The sequence below is a fragment of the Palaemon carinicauda genome, chromosome 25, assembly GCF_036898095.1.
Source record: "Palaemon carinicauda isolate YSFRI2023 chromosome 25, ASM3689809v2, whole genome shotgun sequence".
NCBI lineage: Eukaryota > Metazoa > Arthropoda > Malacostraca > Decapoda > Palaemonidae > Palaemon > Palaemon carinicauda.
Window position 1 is genome coordinate 91,705,129 of NC_090749.1, and position 27,748 is coordinate 91,732,876.

General features: G+C 42.2%; 3 long non-coding RNA genes across 4 annotated transcripts in view; 1 reads left to right on the forward strand and 2 right to left on the reverse strand.

Annotated features, from left to right (window-relative positions):
* The window catches only part of LOC137618702 (uncharacterized), a 47,015-nt gene extending 32,675 nt beyond the window's left edge, over positions 1-14,340 (reverse strand). Inside the window, exons 1-2 of the long non-coding RNA XR_011039804.1 lie at positions 14,258-14,340; positions 11,020-11,259 (exon numbers count right to left, since the gene is read on the reverse strand). This is a non-coding gene — a long non-coding RNA (uncharacterized lncRNA). The remainder of the gene's footprint in view (positions 1-11,019; positions 11,260-14,257) is intronic.
* LOC137618699 (uncharacterized) overlaps positions 1-27,748 on the reverse strand; it is a 375,124-nt gene that overhangs the window by 331,373 nt on the left and 16,003 nt on the right. The window lies entirely within an intron of this gene.
* The window catches only part of LOC137618703 (uncharacterized), a 313,464-nt gene that overhangs the window by 107,060 nt on the left and 178,656 nt on the right, over positions 1-27,748 (forward strand). The window lies entirely within an intron of this gene.

Below are 27,748 nucleotides of genomic sequence, written 5' to 3' on the forward strand. Positions count from 1 at the left end.
CACTTCGTAGAAGAGACTGGTCAGCCAGTGACCTAAAAGGAGCAATCCTCCAAAGAGGAGCTCCTGCAGTTGCCCAGCCCCTTGAGCGAAACGGCAGGTGTGATCGCTCAGCACCAAGAGCATAGTCGCACGAAAAAAAGGCAAGAGAAGAACCCCCCAAAAGGGGAAAAACTCAAGCCTGGACAGGAAAAACTTCCCTTGGAAGGAAAGTTACCCGCCTAAGGAGGCAAGCCTCCTGAGAGTTCTAAAATGAACTGGAGAGCTGTCCGTCGTCATGGGAGTACTTCCAGAAGAAGGAGACACGCCCCTGACGAAAATACAAGGGGGGAGGCAGCAACAGCCGAATCCCCAGGACTCAACAAGACAGCTCACACCGTTGCCATATTACAGAAACGAACTAGATCGGTAACTGTAAAAAAAATAAAACAAATAACATTAGTACACATTCATTCCCCCGGGAAGGCTCCGAAGAGGAATCCCGAGGGAAAGGAAACAAGAATTACACAACAGGCACGTGCCCTCACAACCACTTACACTCACGGAAGGAGAGCTGTAACCAAAACAGAATTATAACAATTATAATTATGTAACTATGTAATTATGTAATTTAAAAATGAATGAACACTAAAGAAAGAACAAAAACCCCGAAAGGAATCGTTCTACAAGCTGAAAAAAAAAAAAAAACTACAATTAGATTCATAAACTAATTGAGACAAACGTACGGCGTAGCAACCCCCCCACACGGAAAGGAAGCTACAAGGGCGTAGTAACACGAAGTAAAAGGGTGAACGACCTCAAGAGAGAGAGAGAGAAAGACATAAGTCAAACTCGATCGCCACCCATAAAACTACGCCGTGGTGACCTAACTGCCGAGGACTCCACGTAGATATCGTACACTACACACACAACTCTGAAAAGGAAACTTACTGATTTCTATACTCAAATATATATACAAACATGAAAACATGTTTACATATATATTGAGTAAAAGAAAAGTAAGCGATTAAGTAAAGACAAAACAAACAATGGCTGCCAAGAGAGGACCAAGACAGAGACGTCTGTCACAGTCCGAGCCAAAAGTGAAAGTGAGCATTCATCTGTGTATGAGGGGGGGGAGGGGTAGCTAGCTACCACTCCCCTACCCCCCCCCCCCCCCCCCCGCTAACTAGCGCGGGGGTAATACACCCTCGTTAAATTCTAATGGCTTGCCATTTCAGCTGCGCTAAAAGGTAAACCCTTTGTAAATAGCGTGGTTTGTATTTCGGTTACGGAACAAATTGTGTTTTTTAGTGAAGATGCTTCCAAGGTAGATGAAGCTATCAGCTTGTTTGATGGCATCCCCATTCAGATGAAATACTGGGGGATCTCCTGCAATTATTTGCTTGGATAGGATTTCAGTTTTGTTGATGTTAACTTTGAGCCCCATGGCTCGGTAAATTGATGAGACAATGGTAAGGCTGCGTTGGAAGGTGTCTGGTGAGTGAGCCACCAGAGCGCAATCATCTGCATATTGGAGTTCCATTAGGTGTGTCATTGTTGTTTTTGTCACAGACTGGAGGCGCCTTAGGTTGAATAAGTTTCTGTCTAGTCGAAACTGCACTTTCAATTGATCATCTTCGTTGACTTGTTGGTAGCTCAGGAGGGTGACTGCAGTGAGGTAGATGTTGAATATCACTGGAGCCAGGACACATCCCTGTTTTACTCCAGTTTCTACCCTGAAAAGTTGTGATTTACTACCACCAATACTTACACAGGCTTGCATATCATTGTGTAAGTTTCTTAGAATGTTAAGGAATTTTGGAGGTACTCCAAATTTAGAGAGAGCAGTCCATAAAAGGTCTCTGTTCACCGTGTCGAAGGCCTTTGTTAGATCGATAAAGGCTATGTGAAGATCACGGTTTTGCTCATGGCATTTCTCTTGTAGTTGTTGGGCCTCGAATATCATGTCACAAGTGCTGCGTTCTTTACGAAAGCCACATTGCGTCTCTGGTAGTACATTTTCTGAAATGTTTGCAAAGTCTTGCAAGCATTATTCTTGCTAGGATTTTACTTGCAACGCCAAGCAAGGTGATGCCTCTGCTATTGTCACAGAGGGAACGGTCCCCTTTACGTTTGTAGATGGTGACAATGTCTGAGACAAGCCACTCATGGGGGACTTCTTCCATGTTCCAAATAGAGAGAATAAGGTTGTGGAGATGTTGATGGAGTAAGTAGCCCCCCTCCTTGAATAGTTCAGCTGGTAGACCATCATGGCCCTTATGGCTTATATAGTTTCTGGGAAAGTGGGGTTGGTATCTAGGATTTCTGAGTGAGGGACATCAGGGATGTTGTTGAGGATATTGGGCTCTACAGGATTTCATTGGTTAAGAATCAAGCTGAAATGTTGTGCCCAGGGATCTATTATCTCCTGTTTGTATTTTAGGAGGTTTCCTTCTAGAGAGGGAACAGGAGTTATACTACTTTTTGTTGGGCCATATAAAATTTTAATAGAGTTGTAGAAACTATGTTGATCATTTGCATCTGCGTATGATTGAGTTTCTTTTGCACGGTCATTCCACCAGTTATTTTCCATGTCTCTGAGTATTTCCTGCACTTCTGATCTTAGCTGTTGGAAGTTTTCTTTGAGAGCCATGCATCGTGCGCTTTATTTTTTGCTGTGATTAGGTCATGCATACCATCAGCGTTGTTATCAAACCAATCTTGATGACGTCGTGTGGAGAAGCCAAGGGTTTCTTCTGCATTTTCCTGAATTATAGTTTTCAGTTTTGTCCACTCAGAGTCAAGCTCATTGTCGATGTTGTTTGGATCAACGTTAGGGATCTCAGCCAGCTTTCTTGCTATCCCGTGACGGTAGTTGTTCCGAGTAGAGGTGTCTTTCAGAGCAGGAATGTTTAATTTCTTTGAGGGAGGTTTGCGAGAAAGAAGAGGATGGATGGTTAGTTTGAGCTTAGCACGTATTAGATTGTGATCTGTGTGGCACTCGGCACCTCTCATTGCACGGGTCTGGACGGCATCTTGCTGGTCTCGCTTTTTGATTATGACATAGTCAATCAAGTGCCAGTGTTTTGACCTTGGGTGCATCCACGAAGTTTTGTGCTTGTTTTTGAGCTGAAAAAGGGTGTTGGTGATGACTAGGTTGTGTTCTGAGCATAAGGAGAGCAATCTGAGTCCATTGCTATTCATGATGACCGATGGCGCCTCCCCAGATGTGGTGTTCCCTTCCCACTCTGGCATTAAAGTCACCTAGGAGGATCAGTTTATCTTCCCTTGGAGTTTGGTTAATGGCTGAGTCTAATAATTCATAGAAAGAGAGTTTTGTCTCATCTTCACTGTCCAGTGTCCAGACTCGTCAGGGTATGGGGGACACGACAGTATTATCTTAATACTAGGAACACAAGGAAGCATGGTTTACCTGCAGAGGTTTGAGGTCAGCTATGCAGAGAACCCAGGATGCTGCTTTCCCCAAGAGAGGGGAGGATGAAGAAAGAAGTAAGGGCCAGACATACTTTTTCATTCATGCAGTCTAAAACCGGGTAACAATGCCCTCAACCTTCTGCTACCGGTCCATTAAGGAGCCTGAGGTTAGACCAGCTGTTGTGTAGCCATCAAAGGGCCGATCGAGAATGTATCAAGGCTCCTGTGGGTCACGTCCTGCAGGTAGTGGGCTGTGAAGGTCGTTTGACGCTTCCAGACTCCAGCTTGTAGCACCTGCGTCACCGAGAAGTTTCTCTTAAAAGCCAGAGACGTAGCGATGACTCTGACATCGTGTGCTCTGGGACGACGTGACGAAGGAGGGTCGGGATTCAAGGCGTGGTGGATGACCCTTCGAATCCAAGCAGAGAGAGTGTTCTTGGTGACCCTCCTCTTCGTCCTTCCCGTGCTCACAAACAGGGCTTGCACCGAAGGACGGACTGCAGCCGTTCTCTTCAGATAACGCCACAGACTTCTCACTGGGCTTAGTAACAGACGGTCTGGGTCATTTGTTATAGAACGGAGACTCAAAACCTGGAAAGAGTCGAACCGTGGGTCCGGCACTCCCGGGTGCTGAGTCTTGGCTACAAACTCAGGGACGAACCCGAACGTTACCTCCCCCCATCCCCTTGAATGGGCGACGTTGTATGAGAGACCATGAAGTTCACTGACTCGCTTGGCTGAAGCCAAAGTGATCAGGAACGCCGTCTTCCAAGTCGGGTGTTGATCAGAGGCCTGGCGTAATGGTCCGAACAGAGGTCTCTTAAGAGCCCTGAGGACGCGAACCACGTTCCGTGGAGGAGGTCTCACTTCCGACTGAGGGCAGGTAAGTTCGTAGCTTCGTATGAGTAAAGAAAGTTCCAGCAAGAGAGAAATGTCTATTCCTTTCAGCCTTAAGGCTAAGCTTAAGGCTGAGCGATAGCCTTTCACCACCGAGACTGAAAGGCGCATTTCCTCCCGCAAATACACGAGAAACTCCGCTATTGCTGGAATAGTGGCATCGAGGGGAGAGATACCCCTCCCACGACACCAACCACAGAAGACTCTCCACTTCGCCTGGTAGACCCCTGCGGATGACTTTCGTAGGAGTCGAGACATCCTCTCCGCAACTTGTTGCGAAAAGCCTCTCTCATTGAGGAGATGCTGGATAGTCTTCAGGCGTGAAGCCGAAGCAAGGCTACGGCCTTGTGGTAGATGTTGCAGTGTGGTTGCTTGAGTAGCTCGTGTCATCAGGGGAGTTCTCGCGGGAGTTCCGACAAGAGCTGCAGAGGGTCCAGGAACCACTCTGCATGATGCCAAAGTGGAGCTATTAAGGTCATTGATAGATTGACAGATAGTCTGGTCTTGTTGAGCACCCTTCTCATCAGACAGAACGGTGAACGGTGGGAAGGCGTAGACGTCGATGTTGTCCCACCGTTGTTGGAAGGCATCTTGCCAGAGTGCCTTGGGGTCCGGGACTGGGGAGCAGTACAGCGGCAGCTTCAAGTTCAAAGCTGTCGCGAACAGGTCCACTGTTGGGGAAGCCCACAAAGTCAGGACTTTGTTGGCTACTTGAGGATCCAAAGACCACTCTGTACTCACTATCTGCGATGCCCTGCTCAGACTGTCGGCGAGCACATTCCTTTTGCCCGGAATGAAGTAAGCTGATAGTGGAATCGAGTGAACTTCGGTCCACCTCAGTATCTCTATTGCAAGATGGGATAGCTGTTGTGAAAAGGTACCTCCCTGCTTGTTGATATAAGCCACTACTGTGGTGTTGTCGTTCATCACCACCACGGAGTGGCCCGCCAGGACCTGTTGGAACTGTTGAAGGGCCAGACAGACGGCCTTCATTTCTAGCAGGTTGATGTGGAGGCACCTTTCTGATTCTGACCATAGGCCTGAGATCCTCTGGTTCAGAATGTGGGCCCCCCACCCTTCTTTTGACGCGTCCGAGAACAGCATCAAATCCGGGGGGAGGAAGAGAAGATCCACTCCCTTTCGAAGGTTTTCGTCGGTCAGCCACCACTGCAGGTCCGTCGGTTCCGCAGGTCCCATAGGGACCAGGGTGTCTGGGGAATCGTTGCCTTGGTTCCACGGCGACTTGAGCCGCCATTGTAGGGATCTCATCCTGAGGCGGCCATTCGGAACTAGACGGGCCACGGAGGCTAAGTGACCTAAGAGACTTAACCAAGATTGGGCTGAAAGGACTTCTCATCCGAGGAGAGGTCTTGCGACCCTCCTCAGCCTTGCAATCCTGTCGTCTGATGGAAAGGCTTTGTGGAGATTGGTGTCTAAAATTATGCCTAGATATACCAGTCATTGAGTTGGAAGCAGAGAAGACTTCTCGAGGTTTACCATGATCAATAGATCTTGGCAAAGTCCCAGAAGCTTGTCTCGGTGTCGAAGAAGGGTTGACTCCGAGTCTGCCAGGATCAGCCAGTCGCCCAGATAGCGGAGGAGACGGATGCCGATCCTGTGTGCCCATGAAGAAATCAGGGTGAACACACTGGTGAACACCTGAGGTGCTGTGGAGAGACTGAAACACAGCACCTTGAACTGGTAGGTCTTGTTGTCTAGGCTGAATCTCAAGTACTTCCTGGAAGACGGATGGACTGGGATCTGGAAGTACGCGTCCTTCAAATCCAGAGTGCACATGAAGTCTTGCGGTTTCACAGCAAGTCTGACCGTGTCCGCTGTCTCCATGTTGAACGGAGTTTGCTTTACAAACTTGTTCAGAGCTGAGAGGTCGATGACAGGTCTCCAGCCTCCAGATGCCTTCTTTACAAGAAAGAGTCAACTGAAGAAGCCTGGGAGCCGTCGACGACCTCCTGGAGAGCATCCTTCTTGAGCATGGTTTCGACTTATGCCCGAAGGGCTAGCCCCTTTACCGATCCCATGGCATAGGAGCTCAACGACACTGGATTCGCTGTCAGGGGCGGAAGAGATGTTATGAACGGGACGCAATATCCTTGGCTGATCACAGAGATCGTCCAGGAATCGGCCCCGAGTTGCTGCCACCTGTTCCCGCAACTTTGTAGGCATACCCCCACTGGTGGACGTGCAGGGGATTGCCAATCCTAGCGTTTACGACCTCGGCCGCTCCCCCTAGGATTCTTACCTCCCCTGGAGGACTTTCCGCCTTTCTTGTCCTTGACAGGAAAGGGCTACTGCTTAGACACCTTTGCCTTTGCTGCCGGAGCCTGTCTCGATGTCTTAGACTGACGAGGCTACTAAAGTTGTTGAGGAGCTGGAGGTTTGTAGGACCGAGATGTAAGGGCCCTTTGGAGGAGCAAATCTTGATTCGACTTCCTCCACCTCTCGGCTGACCGTTCCACATCCTTGGGCTCGAACAAACTCTCTCCAAGGATGGAGGAGTGTCTGAGCATGCTGACATCCACGGCTGGGACTTTCGAGTGGAACCTCTCGGGCACGGCATCCCGACGTTTTAGGATCGAGTTTGCCCACAAGTTCGAAACTTGGTGAGCTAAAAACTCGAAGGAGCGCGTGCCCGAGAAGAGGAAAGTCTCAAGGGCCTTCCTGGTGCTCTCCTTGGAGAAGTCCTCGGATTGCAACAGGATGCCCAGTGACCCCAGCCAGATGTCCAGCCACGAAGTGGCTTGCATGGCACACTTCGCAACCTTCTCCTGGCTTAGGATCTCCGTAGCCGAGAATGTCACCTGCCGGGCGGAGAGTTTCTAGAGAAAAATCCCCCTAGAGCGCTCTTCCACAGAGTGGTGGAGGGGAAGAGCTAGACAAGACTCCCCCATGATCTCGAAGTACCTCCTCTGCTGTACACGAGGAGGTGGGAGGAGTTTGTTCCCGGCAGAGGAACGGTTGGAGGCGGCGAGTTCAGCGAGCTGGGCCTCAACCTTGTCTCTGGCCCTCTTCACTCCCTGGAACCAGGGCAGAGCCGCGCTGGCCTTTGGGAGCTTCTAGGTACCGTAGACTTGGTCCAGGACCGTATCCTTGCCTTCGCAAGGGACGGTCTCAGGGTCCTTGAATCCGGTGAGCTGCCTCATTAGACTCAGGACCTGCCAGAAGGCATGCTCCGACTCGTGCTGTTCTCCTTGTGGACTGGCAGCAAGGTCTCCTGTCCCCAGTAGCTCTACTTGGGGAGATACGTGGACGTTCTCCTGGGGTCTCGGTAGCTCCGGTTGAATCCGGGTAGAAGACTTAGGAACAGTCTACGAGTCCTTAGGCTCCCTCCTGGGAGGGATACAGGACTCAAGCAAAGAAGTCTGGGGGCTCCTCTCCACGCGAGACGGTTCTCTTCCTCGAGGTGGGGTTTCTCCCATTGGTGCCGTGGGAGAACGCCTCACCTCGCTGGATTCTCCTGAGGACGGAAAGGCTTCATCCACAGGGGAAGGGGAAAGCGTCTGGGAAGGGGAAAGTGTCTGCGAGGGGGAAGGGGCCTTCCCGACAGACTTCTTGGGAACCAACTTGATCCTGAGAGAAGTAACCACGAAGTCCACTCCTCTCCTTCTCTTCAGCGGGGACGCGGGTGCCGTTGGTTTCAGTCCCAAATCAGAGAGGGCCGGCTTCATCGCCTGCACGACCGCTTTGATCAGGGACCCGAACCAAGGCTGGCGGCTGACCGACGCAGTGTCAGCACCACCCGCTGGAGGGAAGGGGATCGGCTGATCCTTAGGAGTGGATACTACAGGGCCTGCCTGAAAGGAAGAATGTTGCGTGGACCTCTCCGAAGATTCTTCCTGCTCCTGGCCGTGCGCAGTTCTGCGCTTGCGTGGTGGAGATCGCGACGAGGATCGGGAATCGCTGGCGAGGTCGTGCTGGCGCTCACGTGATGGTTGAATCACTGGTTCGCGAGCGGGCGCGCGGAGATGAAGGCGAGGGTGCGCGGGCGGGCAGGCGAGGGTGCGCGGGCGGGCAGGCGAAGGTGCGCGTGGGCACGCAGGTGAGGGTGCACGTGGCTGCAAGGGCGAGCGCTGGCGGTCGGAAGAACGATGGCGCGTAGGCGATTGGTGGCGCGTTGGCGAGTGACGGCGCATTGGCGAGCGATGGCGCGTTGGTTAACAATGGCGCGTAGCGCGAACAGGCAAACGACTACGCACAGGCGAGTTAGCGCGTGGGCGTGTCGGAGACCTGTGGCGATCTGGCACGGGACACGTTGGCGCATAGAAGAGTGCTTGTGCGCAGGCAAAGGATCGCGCGGGCGCGTAGGAGGTCGCTGGCGCGCAGTTGCACGTTCAGAAGGAACAAACTGGGGCACAGGACCAGAGGGAGAGGATGTTCACAAAGGCGAACGCTCGTGGGCGGGCTCAGGAGACATCTCGTGGGCGCGCCGCGCAAGAACTCGGGATGACTTAGAAGTGCACACAGGAGAGTGCGCGCGATGGCGTGCAGGCGATGGCTGGCGTGTAGGCGAACGTCGGCAAGGAGGCCCAGGGACAGTGTCCCTGCCTGCGCCCAGATCCGGAGATCGTGGGCAAGCGGGCGAACGTTGATGCGCATCGGGAACAGGGCGCGCCGTAGTGCGCTGACGAGCAGGAGATCGTGAACGCTCAGGAGACCGATGGCGCGCATTGCGCGCAGCAGGAACAGAAGTGCGCCGGCGAGCTTGAGAACGCTGGCGCACAGGAGGTCTCTGTGGCACGGGAGAGCGCTGGCGTGTAGGTGAGCGTTGGCGTGCAGGAGGGTGTTGGCGAGCAGGAGATCTACGGCGAGACTCAGGAGATCGTCCCGGCCCAGCGAGTCCAGAAGGACCTGTGAGCGCCAGTGCGCTAGGCTAAGGAACCTGTAGGACTGCGCGCTTGCACAGGTAAGACCTGGCGCTCGAGGGACTCACCCACATTGTGGGAAGAGCCCTCCTGCCCTGAAGGGACCGGTGCCTGTTGGACAACGGGGTGCGTGGGCACCCACTGCGCATCAGCATCCAGGAACGGAGATGGAAGACTGGAAGGTCTGGCAGGCGTCGGAGATAGCGAACGATCTGCGGAGAGGTCCGAGGAAGCAGCTGTAACAGTCTGCTCTCGACGAGGAGGATCCTCTGCGGGGGAAGTCGAAGGCGAAGATCCGAAGAGGCGCCTCCATCCTCCCTTGTAGGGAGAAGGAAGGCCTCTACAGCGAAGAGGAGGGCGAGCCTTATGGCGAAGACGACCTCGAGGCACAGCAACACCATCGTCTGTCCTCCGAAGAGGAGTCTCTGTAAGTGCACTCCCCCGAGGGGGAGAGTTTCCCGCAGGAGAGACCGTTGGACCCAGCTCCTCCCTCGAAGGATGTTCGGAGGGGGAACTGAGCCTTCAGCAACAACCGCAACTGCAGCAGGGGTTTGACCCGACCCGTCGGAAGCCTCTGCCACAACAACGTTGACAATAGACAGAGGATCTACCTCTGCTATTACCGGCGCTGTTTGACAGCTGCACCCAACTGGATCAGGTCAAACAGGGCTTCCTTGGAGGGCGAGCCCTTAAGCCCCAAGGAAGCCCAAAGCTGTAAGAGGTCATCGTTAGTAACATGGTCATAAACAGAATCAATACCCTCCCCCGAAGTGGGAGGAGGAGCTGCCTCGGTATGGGAGGCAACGCCCTCTCCCGAGCCCCGAGAGACCGATCGAGTGGGAGCTTCGGAGGAGGTTCGGGCGGCGGAAGAAGTGTCCTTGGAACCTTCCTTCTTCAAGGCAACCCTTGAAGGAGAACGGTCACACTTAGGCTTCTTCTTACGCCGCCGGGCAAACCTCTCCCACTGGGAGGTAGGCCACTCCCTGCACTCACTACAAGTATTTTCCCTTTCACACCGTTGACCTCGACACTGCGGGCATAAGGAATGAGGGTCCGTCTCGAACGCCGACATGAACGTTCCTTAAGGGCGGTCGGGGAGTCCAGGGCACATCCGCATGATGGGAAGGAAGGATGAGGCCAACTTCAAGCACACAAGCTGAAAGAAAAAGCAAAACAAAATTAAGGCTGTCAATAAAGCAAGGGCGAAGCAGAGATGTCTGCTCATCGCCCGAGCCAAAAGTGAAGTGAAGCAGTTCACCGGTGTGAGGGGGGAGGGGTAGCTAGCTACCACTCCCCTACCCCCTTGCTAACTAGCGCGGGGGTAATTAACCCTCGTTAAAATTCTAATGGCTCGTCATTTCAGCTACGCCGAAAGTAAAACCCCATGTAAATAGCGTGTTTTGTATTTCGGTTACGGAACAACTGCAATAACGTGTAACCACATAAATGATGAGGATTTGTATTTGCGTATGAAAATACGGGGTTTATAGCAAAATAATTTGGAAGGGCTTCTATTACTGTACAAAAAAAAAAAAAATTAATCAACTTAACTGATGGCCATATTTTTAACAACTATGTCATGAAAATATTTGCACTTTTGAGTAAAGAAAACAGATTCTTTCATAAGACAATACCAAACCAACTCATAACAGATGATTTTGTTATGTCTGCACGAAACTTATTGCATGGTTTTTTCATTGTGGCTTTTTTCAGGATATTTATAATCTATATCATGCAAGTATGTGCAGATACAACCTTCATGACTAACACATGAAAGAAATCAGAGCTGAACAACGTATAAGGTTACAGTAATAAGACCAAGACATACTCAAACGTTGATACTGGCAATAGTCCAGACAGGAGATGGTGTGACGTTCGAGTCACAGTCGAGAAGCAGTTCTAAAAAGTTAAGACTCATGGCGAGAGGTTTGGCATCAGATATGGCAGGGACCTTGATATGTTGGACAGGGGTTCCAGTGAGAAAGACCAAGCTGCTATGTGACCCGAGGCCATTGGCAGCAGCTTCCTTGGCCTGTCATGGCTTGAATCTCTCCGCTCCATTGGTTCCCTGGTGAATACAAAATAATCAAAACATAATGTAATAAGAAGGATAATCTGGTTAGATTGGATTTAAGAATTGGGGCCTGGAGAGCCTTTAAGCAGACATGTGGAAAACCCCTTAGTTGCAGTATGAAGGACAAGTTGAGAGGTTGGACAGCAAGATGAAAGAAAGGATGTAGGAATGGAGGTAAGGAAAAAGTCTAAAATGGATGCCTACAGTGAGCCACTTGAAGTGTGTTGTTGGCACTACTCTCCTGAGGGTGACGTTCTGTATACAATATACAGTACAGTAAAAGACTTAAGTATTTTAAGATGTGAAAAACTAAAAATTAGATGGAAAAGACACGAATAGGAAAGGAAACCAGTTGATCGGAATCCACCAACAGCAGTCCCTGATAATAAAACTTCAAATTCAAGTTTGAAATGTGATGTGTCAAAGGGAAGTTTAAATGTGGTTTGAACGCGGATTTAGAAAATGAAGATTGATAGTGTGGTTTGATTGAATGTAAAGTTTGGAAGTAAGCTTTGAAAATGAGGTTTGAACCTCAAGTTTGAGAATAAAGTTTGAAAGAGGTTTGAAATGTAGTTCGAAAATGGTTTGAAAGAGGTTTGAACGTGAAGTTTTTAAGATTTGAACGTGGTTTTAAAATGAAGTTTGAAGGTGAAGTTTGAACATATTTTAAAAGTCAGTTTTGAACATGAAGTTTGAATGTAAAGTTTGAATGTGAAGTTTGAAAGTAACATTTGAACATGAAGTTTGGGTAATTTGAAAGTGAGGTTTGAACGTGAAGTTTGAGGAGAAGGTTTAGACATTAAGTCTGAAGGGGAGGTTTGAACACAAAATTTAAAAGTGAGGTTTAAAAGTGAAGTTTGGAAGTAATTAGGAATTGAGGTTTGAATATGAAGTTTGGAAATGAAGTTTGAAAGTGAGGTTTGAACATATTTAAAGTGAAGTTTGCATATGAAGTTTGAAAGGAGGTTTGAAAATGAAGTTTGAGAGTAAGGTTTGAACACAAATTTTGTAACAAGTAGGAATGCAAGTTAGAAAATGAAGTTTGAAAGTTAGGTTTGAAAATTAGGTTTGAACACGGTTTGAAAGTTAGATTTGAACACAAAGTTTGAAAGTGAGGTTTAAGCCGGAAGTTTGAAAGTGAGATTTAAACATGTAGTTTGAAGCTGCAGTTTAAACACGAAGTTTGAAGCTACGGTTTAAATGTAAAGTTTGAAAGCGAGGTTTGAATGTGAAGTTTGGAAATGCAGTTTAAAAGAAGTTTGAATATTTTGGAAATGAAGTTTGAATGTGAGGTTTGAATGTGAAGTTTGGAAGTGAGGTTTGAACGTGAAGTTTAATAATGAGGTTTGGTAGTGGTTTGAAAGTGAAGTGTGAACATAAAGTTTGAAAGTAAGGTTTGCGCAAAAATATTGAAAGTGAAACTTAACAAGGTTTTGATCGTGAGGTTTTAAAGCAAAGGTGTGAACGCGAAGTTTGGAAGTGGTTTAAAAAAGATTTTTGGATGTAGAGTTTGAAAATTAAGTTTAAAAGCAAGGTTTAAAGGTTTAGTTTGAAAGTGAGGTTAAGAAGTAGTTTGAAAGTGAGTTTTGAACATGAAGTTTGGAAGAGGATTGAACGAGGTCTGAAATTAGTTTGAAAATGACTCGCATTCATAAAGGGTACATTTTATGATTATCAGAGAAGCAACATTTTGGTCTTCATAAAAAACACAAATCAATCAAACTCAGTATTCAAACACTGAATAAATTAACTCTGATCATTTAGGGTCTATATTGAAGGCAGTTTTATTTCAAAATACTGAATGTTGGAAAATATCTAATTGAAATTGCTTCAACTCTGTCTTGCTCTGTCATGTAGTTTTGATATCTGGAATATTTTCTCATGGTACAACTTCATGGAAATTACGAACTCGGCTAATCAGAAGTACGTAAAGGATAATTGAGGATTATATTTATTTGCAGATAAGTTCCTGATTTCATCGTATACACCAATACACAATACGAGGATTGGCAAGAGGCGTTTGTGTAAAATTATACCTGAAATTGACAAAAAGATTTATGGAGTCCAAAGAAAAGAGATTTCTTCGAATAGTTTATTTGCCGCATTTCTTGTCTATATAGACTGTGAAGAAGTGCTATTTTGGACTTGACCTCTTCTTCAATAACATCAAGGTCCCAAGTTATATTGAAAATTGCTGCAACTTGAAGCATTACGATCTCTGTAAACATCGGCCCTTTTCACACCCCAAAGGCTGCAGAGGTGTTGTTTTGACAACTCTACCAAGTTTAAAGTTGCGTCATGGGCCAATAAAACTAGGACGTGTTTAAACTTTAAAGAGAATGCAGAAATGATATATCATAGGATTTGGTGAAAACACTTAACTTTGTGCTTAAGGCAATCTCTAACCATCGGGCACAGGTCTCATTACTTTGGTAAAAATGCCCAAAATACGATAAAAACTATACAAAACTTTGTTCGCCGCTTCCACACTTCTGACGTCACTTCAAACAAAGTTCATCGTGTGGACGGAGCCTCAGAGTTTTGTATATTTCTCTTAATTACAAAATCTTCTACAGACAACAGAAGAAACAGCCTACGATGTATTCTGTTTTGAAATGCTGTACCTGACACAGGTGGGGGGGGGAGGTTATGACCTAAGTCAGGTTAGGTGGAGGTACCTTAGGCCAGGACACATCCCATTGATGTCATTGCAAATAAAACAACAGCAAAGGCAGTCGGTTAAAGCATAGGATAAGATTACGTATAGAATGAAAAGATCCTTGAATAATGCATACAGGGCAGAATTTATGGAGTACTGTCAATGTCCCGTATTAAACTAAAACTATAATTCTACCAGAATAGACCACATTTTGACCTGGATTGTGAATGACTTTACTGAAGTAGGCACAGAATGAAGCACACCAGAGCTCTCCTAAGTCGGTTCACATTTGACATTCTACATTTTACAGATAATTATAACACACATACTTACAGCAAAGTCACTGAAAACGCACAAAAATATATAAAACTTGTGGACTGAGGAAGACATTTTGTCCAGTGTCAACACTCCATCAGCAATGTTGTTATTGAAATAAAATCCCTAAACAAACAAAAAATATATCAAAATTCCCCTAAAATAAGTCAAATTTCTCCCTAGCATTCTTCAACACAGTCTAAACTATGTGTTATGTATTGCCTTATTGTTATACTGTGTTATATAATTTCCTTAAGGCATTTTTGTGACCATAAATAATATAATTTTGCTTAAATCTTCAAAATAGATTTTCCTAATTTGGGGACAATTTCCCCAGAAGAATGACACAAGACCTTAAACGAATCTATAAATACAAAATATCATATTGAAAATCATATCTAAATATTAATTTGAAATTATAACTATTGTATAAGCTTTCAAATTATGTCTATTAAATGTTATTTTTTTAATGTATGTTGCAAAAGTTAGTCTGCTTGTAATATGACTTTTGTAAAAACTTTCAAATTAGAAAATAATGAAAATTACTATTTTATACCAACAATTTTCTATTCAGATTTGAAATGTGATATATTAAAGGTACATTGCAGATATTAGTTGGTATTACTAAAAACAGCTGATTTTTAGCAAGACCTCGTGGGCCAAAATGAAAAAGAATAATAGACATTTCAGTGAAAATACCTTAGATTTTATTAAAGTTTACTTATGATATAGAAAAACTGCCAAATAATCAATATATGGAATATTTTACGTCTTTTGATAAAGTTTGAATTTGGTGCTAAATTCCCTAGTGAAAATAACGACTTTGACGAAAGTTAAAATAACAGTAGACAATAACAATGAATTAAGGGTAATTGGCAACTTTGTATGTAAACACAGATTGCATTGCCTTTGATATCTTGCAAATATTTGCAAATTTTTGGTTAAAATTGCATATTTTGAAATAATAATTATATTCTAGTTTTCTTGCAGTCTTAATGTATCAAGATATAATTAGAATTATATGAAAATAAATACGTTTAAATAGAGTAGCTAAAAACTCATGCTTTAAGGCTTTTCTAATGTATAACTATCATTTTGACTTCAAATTTTGCTATATAAAATCAATTTGAGCCATTAAATACTACAATATATTATTATATAATGATTATTTATGTTAAGATGGTTATAAATACTTTACTTATTTGTAAAATATTTAAATTTCAAAGGTATTTTGCTAAAGTTGTCTGGTAAAATCTGAAACATAAGAATCATCTTCTTTTGCCAAATCTTATAAGGAAAACACCTTTATCATTTCTCTTTTACTTTGGAATAAGAAATAATTATTAATATAGATCAAAATAATCAAAATCTATCATTTTATAAAAAAAAAATTTATCTGCAATTTTCATCTTGATATTCTATGAAGGATATAAATTGAAATCTCTTTAATTTCACGATCAAAATCTGTCAACAATTATTATTTCTAATTTAAGTCTGCCATCAGTTTTATATGTGGCACACTTTCTCATGCTCTCCTAATTTAAATTCTCGGACTCTGACACTGATTTGAGTCTACCCCCTTCCCCTTTACCACAGGAGAACAAATACATCAATGTTTTACAATGGAACATCCTAGGGATTAGACCGAAGTACGCTCTCCTACAGTCACAAGTGGCCATACAGAAACCAGACATCATACTCTTGCAGGAAACATTACTAAGAGGAAACACAAATTTCAAATTTGCTAACTACAAAGTATATAGAAAACACTACACTGACACATGCTGTGGCTTATTAACACTAGCAAAGAACACCATTCCCTCCAAAATAATTGCAGATATTGACTGCCACGAAGTTAATACACTTAGTATACAAATTACCCTTTTAAACACTTCACTAACAATACACAATATTTACAGAAATCCTGCAAGTGTACTTGATGCTAATCTGCTTTTTGCGGCTGCTGAGACTCAGGATACTCTTTTCTCAGGTGATTTCAACGCTCATCACCCCTTCCTTAAGTCAACCTCACTCAACAATGCTACTGGAGATCATCTTCATTCATTACTTGAGGATTTTCCTGGGGTAAAACTCCTCAATAATGTTGATATCCCCACTTATATTGCGGGGGACGACTGGATTTAACATTCATCTCCCAAAACTTAAGTAATGGTTCCACTTGGGACCTGCATCCTATCCTCACAAGTGATCACTATGGCACTATCTTCTCTCTTAGGCTACAAAAATTGCCGGAACCCCCCCCCCCCTCCTCCCCCTAGGAGATGGAACCCTGATTTCGCAAAATGGGATCTTTTTGAGCAGCACATGACATCATGGGCTGAAAGATATTCTGTTGAACCTCCTGAGGACTCTGATACCATCCTTCAATCCCTCAATGAACAACTAAATGAGGCTGCGGCATCCTCTATGCCCAAGAAAAAATCCTTTGTCAAAGACCATAAGGATTCCTGGTATTATAATCCCAGGATCAAAGCCATGAACAAGTGGCTTAATAGAACTAGAAAACTTTTTTGAAGAAACAATTCTGATGCTCTTTATCAAAACTTGATTACTGTTGCCAGGCACTCTACACAGGTGGCGACTGAAGTTAAAAAAGAAAAATGGTTGGACTGGTACTCTGAGGTTAATGCTTTCACTCCTGTCAGAAAGATCTGGACCTGGTTTAATAAAGTATCCGGTAAAAGATCCACAGTAAGGGTCTCTCACCCAGATCCTCCTGCCGAAGCTCACAGATTAGCACAAGAGTTTGCCAACAGATCTAAGTCTGATAACCTCTCCTTGCAGGCCAGACAAAGACAACGGGTCCTTTACCCCATCAGGATGACCATGGTCACTGCAGCTTGCCACATATCTGATGATACTGATGCTCTGTATACCATGGATGATACTGATGCTCTGTATACCATGGATGAACTAAATGTTGCCCTTTCAAAACCTAGGGACACTGCTCCAGGTGCACACAATATTCCATATAGCATGCTCAAACACATGGGCGACCCTGCTAAGCAAGAATATCAAAAACTTATTAATAAAACCCATGTCGAAAGGGTTAGACCTCAGCTCTGGAGGCAGCAGGATACCCAACCTGTTCTCAAACCTAAAGTGGAAAACGCCTACAGACCCATAGCTTTGATCTCTTGTACGGCAAAGGTTGCAGAATGAATGGTCCTAAACCGACTTAAGTGGAAGGTTGGGAATCTACACCATCGGCTGTATGCATTCAATGAAGGCGTTGGCACTCATGAATGTATTCCAGACCTTATGGCCACCATCAATGAGAAACCAGCCCTTGTCGTCTTCCTGGACCTTGAGAAGGCTTTTGAACTTGCCAGCGTGGCTGCAATTCTCTTCTCTCTTGTTTGCAAGAGAGTCAGAGGTCACCTGCTGTCCTGGGCTCAGGAGTACACTCAGGGCCGGGAAGCTAGAGTCACCTTTCAAGGTGCAACTTCGCCCTTCCTCCCTCTGGAGAATGGCACTCCTCAGGGAGGGATTTTAAGTCCTATCCTATTTAATGTTCTCATGGAAAACCTCCTGTTTATAGAACTCCCCAGAGGAATAGAGATGTTTATATATGCAGATGATATCTGCATTGTATGTCCAAACTCTGTTCGATATCAGTCTCAAAAAATGCAAAGAGCTCTAAATGCCATTGTTCATGAATGCAATGAATTAGGTTTAAAAATTAATCCTCTTAAAACTAAGGCAATGGCTATGAAATACTTTGAACCTCCTCCCCCTCTGTTAATTGATAATAACCCAATTGAATAGGTTACAAATTTCCTTTATTTAGGGGTTAATATTAATCATAAATTTATTCCTCATACTCAGGTTAAACTACTTAAAAGTAAGGTCAACAACAGATTTAATGCAATGAAAAGAATATGTTCTTTAAATAAAGGAGCCTCTTCACACTTATTGAGACTATTCTATGTGCAAGCAGTCAGATCACAGGTTGAGTATGCTTCTCCTGTACTTACTTCCCTCCCCTCAATACTTCTTGCTTCTCTTGAAGTCATTCAGAATAATGCAATGAGATTAATCACTGGATCCCCTATGTGGACAAGGCTTCACCTTCTCAGGCAAGAAACCAACCTGTTATCTCTTGCAGATAGAATGAAAATGCGTATGTGTTGTATAATAATTAAAACTTTAAAAGTCACTAAGAATTCCCCACTCAAAACCAAAATAAACAGATTCATCAATTTGCATGAAAACCTAGACCCCCCCAAATAATTATATTGGCAAACTTATTCAGTTAATTAGAGATGTGAATATACAACAGATCATTAACCCTGGATAGGTACGGTCCTCGGACACCCCTTTAAGGGTATACTCGGACGCGAACGACCCCGACGCCAAAAAAAATTCTTGAAAAATCAGTTTTTGCAGTAACCTCCTTTTTTCTTTTGCCAAAAATAAACTTCAATGAATGCTTAAAACAACTGTAAAGATAAATACTACTCATCTGCAGAAAAACTATTTATTATAAATATTTTAAAAAATTAAGTAGAAAAAAAAAAAGACCTGACATAAAAATTCATAAAAAAAAAGTTTATACATATATACACAAATCCTTTTAGGAATTGATTCTTGAATGTTTAGGACACATCTTGATGTATTTTGGATGAAGTCAGACCCATGGAGGTGAAGATCTGAAATGAGAAAAAAAGGGTAACTTTTTTTGGCCAAAAGAAATTGTCCAAATTTCATGAATTTTTTTGGGTACCCAAATGAAATAGGAAGTGGCTAATTTTTTTAGGGAATAAACATATGTTATCCTAAAATAGAAATATGTAAAAAAATCTTCATTATTTTGTAAATTACATTTATATCAGGGGCCATATCTAAAGGTAATTTTTTGAGTACTTGGAAATTTCGTAAAAAAATACATATATTTAATATATAATATGATATTTATGCAGGTAAAAATATACCAAAATATCACAAATTCTATAGGGAACAAGAATATATATAGATAGGGCAGCTTACGCTTCGGATATGTCCACAAAATGGCCGCCAACCACACTGACTCAGACTCCCTAATCTGCCACTTGAAATGTAGGAAGGGTATGTCAATTTCAAGGTGTTATTTACTAATCTAATTATTATTGGATATGCATAAAAATTGTATGGTGGGTTGCTGGATAATTGTCGATTATTTTACGACTATAAAATTAAAATTCTGACCCAAAAAATTTTTTTTGAAGGGAAATAAAATCGAAAAAAAAAATGTAAAACAATATTTTAGCTAAAAAAATTTGATGATATTCAATCAAAAAAAAAGTAAACAAAATTTTCCGACAAATAAACATCTAGAGGAATCATTACTCTGTGATAGTTCCTTAGTACGTAGTAATTTTGAAAGAATTGGGAAAAAACGAAAAAATGGCAATCACCGGAAAATCGAACACATACCTATATATACGCCATATCTGGCTAAAAAAAAGATAGGGATGGGTAGCCAGATCATCTAGAAACACTTTCCAACACTATAAAAATATAAGTTTTGCGACACTACTTGCCAATTCCTTACGGTAACATGACTAAGCAAAAAAATGCAAAACAAATAAAAAGGGGCACTCGTGGAAAAATGGCCATTCTAATATACGGCATTTCAGAAAAAAAAAATTTCAGCCACGTGCTAGGCAAACCATCAAGGCATATTTTCCGACAAATAAACATATAAATGAAATATTACTCTGTGATAGTTCCTTAGTACGTAGTAATTTTGAAAGAAATGGGAAAAAACGAAAAAATGGCAATCACAGGAAAATCGAACACATACTTATATATACGCCATATCTGGCTAAAAAAAAAATAGGCATGGGTAGCCAGATCATCTAGAAACACTTTCCAACACTATAAAAATATAAGTTTTGCGACACTACTTGCCAATTCCTTACGGTAACATGACTAAGCAAAAAAATGCAAAACAAATAAAAAGGGGCACTCGCGGAAAAATGCCCAACATTCTAATATACGGCATCTCAGATAAAAAAAAAAGACATGCACGTGTTAGCCCAACCATCAAGGCACACTTTCTAACACATAAACATGAAAAAAAAATCAATAATATACGGCAATTCCTTACTACGTAGTAAATTTTTACAAATATTGAAAAAAAAAAACAGAAATTGGCAACCGCAGTTAAATACCCAATATACCAATAACTACGTCGTATCTGACAAAAACAAAATCACGCATGGGTAGCCAGATCATCTAGACACACTTTCCAACATTAAAAAAGCAAAAGTTTTACGACACTATTTCGCAATATCTTACGGAAAAATGACTTGGCAAAAAAATTAAAAAAAATTAAAAAGGGACACTCGCGGTAAAATGCCCGACATTCTAATATACGACATCTCAGATAAAAAAAAGACATGCACGTGTTAGCCCAACCATCAAGGCACACTTTCTAACACATAAACATGAAAAAAAAATGAATAATATACGGCAATTCCTTACTACGTAGTAATTTTTACAAATATTGAAAAAAAAACAGAAATTGGTAGCCGCAGTTAAATACCCAATATACCAATAACTACGTCGTATCTGACAAAAACAAAGTCATGCATGGGTAGCCAGATCATCTAGACACACTTTCCAACACTAAACAAGCAAAAGTTTTATGACACTATTTGGCAATATCTTACGGAAAAATGACTTGGCAAAAAAATGAAAAAAAAGGAAAAAGGGGCACTCGCGGTAAAATGGTCCTCGTGGTGATGAACGACATTTTAACTAAAAAAAAAAACATGCACATGGTAGCCAAACAATCCACCAAGACTTTCCACAACTGATAACCTATACAAGTTGCACCATTCTACGACAATTTCATAATACGTAATAACTTTGATAATTATGCAAACTACCTCAGAAGGGTAAACTCGGACGCGAACGACCCCGACGCGTCTCAGAAATCGGGGAAGGAGTACAGCTACAGCAATGCACATCTGGACACTACTAGAGCGTGTAGGGGAGACACCTCCTGCAGGTCGATCACCCACAAATTCAGTCACAGGGGTGAGTCACGTGAGAAAAACCTGTTTTTTTTTTGACGCTCGGGGTCGCAAACGACCCACCGTACCTATCCAGGGTTAACAACGTAAAACATGATAAATTTCATCCAAGCTATGTCCCTCCTGCTCCTTGGAGTACTGATCTAATTGAAGTTAATTATACTGCTCTTCCAGCATTTAAATCACAATGTTCTATTCAACAGTTAAAGATTGCAGCTCTGGATTCCATTAATAGCACCAGTTCTACAAATGTTTATTATACAGATGGCTCTGTGGACATGAATTTACCTGCTGCTGGTTCAGCTGTCTTTTCCAGCACCTTTTCAAATAGCTGGAAGCTCTCTGATCATGCTTCCATCCCACAGACAGAACTCTATGCTATTGCAAAGGCATTGGAGAATTTTCTTTCTAAATTAGGTCGTACTACCATTCACACTGACTCTAGAGGTGCCATTCAAAGTATCTCAAAGCGAAATTTCACTGAAAACATTTACCTGATTAGCAGCATAAAGGCTATGGCTACAGCCTATGCTCAGAGGAACAGGAGAGTTACCCTCAACTGGATCCTAAGTCATGTAGGTATTCAAGGAAATGATGAAGCTGACCGCTTTGCTAACAGTGCCTTGAGGTGTCCCACTGTAAGCAAAGCATGCAGACCCTCTCTCTCACATATCAAAAAATTAATGAATGACTATTGTCACGTTCAAAAGAAAAGTTTAATTCGTCAAATCTTGCCTGAGGGCTCTCGTTCTGTTACGTGGTACACTGCGGTTACTAATATCCTCCCTCATAATATGCCCAAATCCCTTAATAGGAAATTAACAGTAATTATTTACAGGTTACGGCTGGGTTACCTCTGCACCTGGCAAATCATTAATATTGAAGATAGACCATGTTTGTATTGTAACCTTCCTACAGGAGCTGAACCCTTAGAAACACTACCTCCTTCATTACAGAGATACCTTCCCTCTCCGACAATCCATAACCCTCCCCCCCCCTTACACAGCTGTACAAGTAACCAAACACATCCTTGAAAACATACACACACTTTCTGGGTTTTTATGTTCTTATCCCCCTCCCAGATAACTCAACAACGTAATGTAAAACACCTTAAATTAGTCTAAAACCCTTTTAAAATACCCAATTTATCCCATATAAAGTAATTACCACAATAGGCCTACTAAAATCATACATACACAAACACAAACCTAGGCCTATGCAAAAAGTCTATGGGACTTATTTCGAAAGTATCACTTACACTAGGCTAATACCTAACCTCATAATCCCATCCTAATCCTTTTCTCCTCCCTGTGGTGATAAAACAGCTCTAAACAATAAAATAGTATTAAATTATTAAGTCACATTTCACAAACTCATTTTCATCTAATAGTTTCAGGTGACTCAATTCACTGTCGGAATCACAAACTCATTAATTGTATAGCTACCGAATCCTTACCCCTATCCTCTAAGGATAGTATTCCTACAGATCCTTCCCCCCAAAACAAGTACACTGGTAAGGGGATGGGGGGCCTCTCTCGTACTTACTGGTCGAGCGTTGTACAGAATCTCCCCCTCCCCCCTTTTTATATTGAACATTCACAAAGCGCAGTGGGAATGAATGATTGGAAAATGGTTATTCCTTGGCCGTGTTCCTCATAAGGAAACTGCTCTTGCTTTTCCCATCTCCTTTCATTTATCCCCTGCTCACTGCACACACAAACCTTCCCAAAATCCTTCTATCCTTATCCTAACCTATCTTCATGTGCCCTTTTCCTATAAACGTAAATCCCAGCGATCAGGGAAGTGTAACATCTATCGAGTGAATGACTATAAAAAGTCTCACTTGATATCTTTTATTTATTCTGTTTTTCTTTGTTTAATCATAAATCCTTATCCTGTATCCTTAAATCCCTTTCGTTTCGCTATCCCACTGTATTCCTTTTGTGATAACAAGTATATCAATAAAAGTTATTGATATATAAGTTAAAACAAAATCTCTGCAGATGACAAGCGAAACGAAAACTCTCTGCCTTGCGTGTGTGTGTCGTCTTCTATCCCCTTCCCCTATCCCCTACCTACATCCTTCCCCCATCCCTCCAAACCCGACCCCCTCCCATCCACCGATGACGTAATGTCTGTCTGGTTTCTACGATTCAATCGAACTTATTCTATTCTCTCTCTCTCTCTCTCTCTCTCTCTCTCTCTCTCTCTCTCTCTCTCTCTCTCTCTCTCTCTCTCTCTCTCGAAACTAACGTAAAATTAATTCTCTTCAAAACTTATTCCTTTCGTTAAATTTAATTTCGATCTCCTTTTTATAATTTAAATAGTTAGATTGGTATAAAAATCGCCAAATGACAATATTCAGATCAGTACCATCCCCTTTCCCTCTCCCTCCCCCTCTCTCTCTCTCTCCCGTTCACTCACTCGAGAATTAGCGTAAAAAGTTTTGCTGGTTTTTATTTTACCGTATCTTAAATATCTTTTTTCTTCCAGTTTTTCTATATAAATTAGCTTGACAATTAATTAGTAATAATCCTTAACTTTATCCTTATAATATTCTCTGTCATTCCCCCCTTCTTCCCCCCTATTTTCCCCCTCCTCTCACTTACTTCCTATCTCCTTTTTCGCGATTTAACGTAAAATTTTGCCACTATAGTCACTACACTACATCTAAAAATAGCCTGCTGTCGACACAACCTCCTTTCCTCTTTATATTTAAGAAACTTTTCTTTCTCTAGTTTTAATCGCCGATTCTTTTTTTAAATTAACATTCTATTACTATTATGAATTTCTAACTTTTGCTAGTTCCCTCCCCCTCTGCTAACACTCTTTCTATATTAGCGATCTCTTATGCTTAAATTTTCCCTGGGATGGCTTACGCCCTTCTTCTGCCTCCAACTAAATTGCTTTTCTTTCCTTCCCACGATCTTCTACTCCCATAGGACTATCTGCTATAACACTTTCTCTCTGACTTGATAGACTCTGTCTATCATATTTTTCCTTTTCGTGGACCTAGAAAGGAGTCTCCATCCCAGGGCCTTTTCTCTGTTGTCATGCCTGTCAACCTCTCCCTTTTCCCCTGTTGTTTGCTTAGTGGTAGCTAGAGGGTCCTGTCCCTCATTCAGTTATACGGGCAAATTGACTTGGAATCTGCTATGCAAATTCCTGCCCGTGGGAAGCATGGTGTATAGCCATTACCCCCACCTGGGAACATAACCAATATCCCAGGCTGCTGAATGAGGATAAGCAGTTCACTCGAAACTACCATTACTTTTTGGCCTTACATCAATTAGCTTCGGCTATCTAAATCTAACGTAGCTCAAACCATCAGTTTGTAAAGTAATTATAGTCTCATTTTTATTTTTAATCCCTTTATTATTGAACAAAACACTGTAACCCTTTCAAGTTCAAAGCTATCATTGTTAATTCTAATTACCTAAATTAAAACAATATTCTTTCACGGGCTGCACAGCGGCAAGAGCCCGTGTCTTACATAAGGTAAGGCAATTTACACACACACACACACACACACACACACACATTACAGAGAGGTTGTACTGTATGTGCATGATCAGAGCGTTCTTGTATGTTTGCTGTAATGTGATGGATGTTTGTTGGTTTGTAACGACTAATTGCATTACATTTAATGTGAGAAACGACCAGCAGGTTGTATATCCTTTCTTGACTTCCCAACATCAAGATGTGGTTATTATTGCAACAAAAAATTATTTGTAATTTATGACAATTGACAGTATGTTAAAGGTGCTTTGAATCATTGTAAAATAAACATACACACTGTTTAAAAAATATCAAATGCATAAAAAATGATATTAGTTATTGAACTACAACACCCTCCCCATTGTTTGTGAATTAGAGGCTGACATTCAACAATTTCAAGTGGCCTAAACACAGTGACAGATAGGGGTAGCAATTCCATACTACAATAACTAACACGCCTTGGAAACAAATTAAACACACATAATGACCTGACTTTACATAATGGCCTGATCACTGCATATACGACAAGGAGATCACCCCATAGAACCTAATACTGTTAACACACCTATTGCCATATAAGGTAAACGAGTCAGTTGGAGTATTTACGTGAATCCGTTTCAGTCCACAGCAACCAAAATACGATTCCAACTTGGTCGCGCGATCTGGGAATCTTCACATTGCGCAGCGCCAAATGAGAATATTCCAACACGGTGCAGATTCTGAGATGGGTCGCAACATATATATATATATATATATATATATATATATATATATATATATATATATATATACCCAAACTTAGGAAATTATCAAGGAATATATTACTTGAATTTATATTGTAATTCAGTTTTACTAGAAAAGATTAGTCAATATCAATCATAAAATCTCTCTCTCTCTCTCTCTCTCTCTCTCTCTCTCTCTCTCTCTCTCTCTCTCTCTCTCTATATATATATATATATATATATATATATATATATATATATATATATATATATATATATATATATACTTGTCATTCCCAAAGAATTGTTTCACTAAAGTTGGAAAGGTTGACGTCTGTATCGCTCAGTAGGGCATATAAGAGTCAGGCTCTACAAGATGTCAACGCAAGAGCCCGTGTTTTGAGGAAAGAATCAAACTATACATTTTGTTTGGAAACATTATCGTATAAATGGCTATTTTTGTGTAAATTTTAATTCCTAGTTTCTCATTTTCATTTCTTCTTGAGTAAAACACTGAATATCAGAGATAGAAAATGATGAAATTGAAATATGACATTTATTAAGAAGTTTTGATATCTGGTAGGAGCTTAATTAAGTTTTTCCTCTTCACTCAAAGGGTTAACTACTGCATTGTAATTGTTCAGTGGCTCCAATAAACCTATTTCATGATAAGAATGTATGGTGAGATTTTGAGTCTCAAAATAAAAGTATTATGAATAATTCCTAGTCTTTGTTTTGTCCAGATTTTCCAGTTATTTCAACATCTCAAACATTCAAAAGTAAATCCTATGGATTAACGACTCAGTCTCTGTAGATTTGGCTCAAAGTAAAACTTTCCATTGTGAATGTGAATTTCAAATACTAATATATTTATCTAATACCTGAGAAGATTTTAGAAAGATCTAGAACTCTCCTGCTGCCTCTGTTTTCCATCACACCCTTAACATGAGGAAAGCAGTAGACCTATAGGCTACATAGAGTAGGCCTATGGATGCATGTTTTATCTATGGTAGCTATATGGGTAAATATTTATCCATATTTTGATCTTTTCTGAGTTAAAACTGCTATAAGGGTGATGAACATATGATACTTATAATACAATAAATAAAAACTGTATACCAGAATTAACAACCAAAATAGGCCTACAGACACCAAACAACTATTTGGGACTATCTTTCTTCAAACGCCTTATGTTCCCATTTGATGATTGCAGCACTAATTAATTAGTTGCCATTAATCAGAGCATGGAGGAGACCTTCAGCTGCATCCATTTTCCTTTGTTAGAATAATGAGACCATTTAGTGATTCAGTCTTTTTCTGGCGTCACTTTTTTAATATGGTTTCAACTTCAGAAAGGATTCTCTCTCTCTCTCTCATCGACTTCAACCGATGATGATGATGTTGAATGAGGAATTGGAAGAACTGACGAATCTAACATTAATTGGGATAGAAATTCAGGGAAATATTACTTCACATTCATTACAGAAATCTAAAAATCTGTAAAAGGATTTTCTGTAATTTTTAATTGTTCCAAATGAACAATTTTGGCGGCCTGTTGGTAACGTCTTTGTCTGGTGATCATCAGACTGGGGTCCTAGTCCCACTCAAACTCGTTAGTTCCTTTGGTCGCTGCATCTTCACCTTCACCATCCTTGTGAGCTAAGGATGAGTATTTGGGAGAGCCTATAATTCTAACTGCTGAGTCATGCAGCCATTGCTCTGTCCTCCTTTGTCCTAGCTTGGATGGAGAGGAGGCTTGGGTACTGATCATATGTATATAAGGTCAGTCTCTGGGGCATTGTCCTGCTTGATAGGGCAATGTCACTGTCAATTGGCTCTGCCTTTCATGAGCGGCCTTTAAACGAAATTGAAGACAATGAGGATCCCTCTATTCATCAGAATCCTTTTCATCTATAAATTGATAATAAATGTAATGGCATAATAAAAATATAATGAAATTGACTTCAAATGTATGAAAAAGGTAAAGAAAGAACAGAGGAACCTCGACATATCCAATTTCGAATCCACTTCATTGTCGTGGTTAACAAAATTGTCCAAAATCTCCAAATGCTAATCCAGATTCCGGAAGTTGCGTTGCCTAGATTCTTTAATTGGGAACAATAAGCGACAATCTTGTGAAAGAAGTCAGAGAGGAAGGTTGGATTCATGGAAGATGCTCGTTGTGTTAGTGATGAGTATGTGGAGGGAAGAGACGAAGTCTCTTCACCTTTCAAAAAGAGAATTGT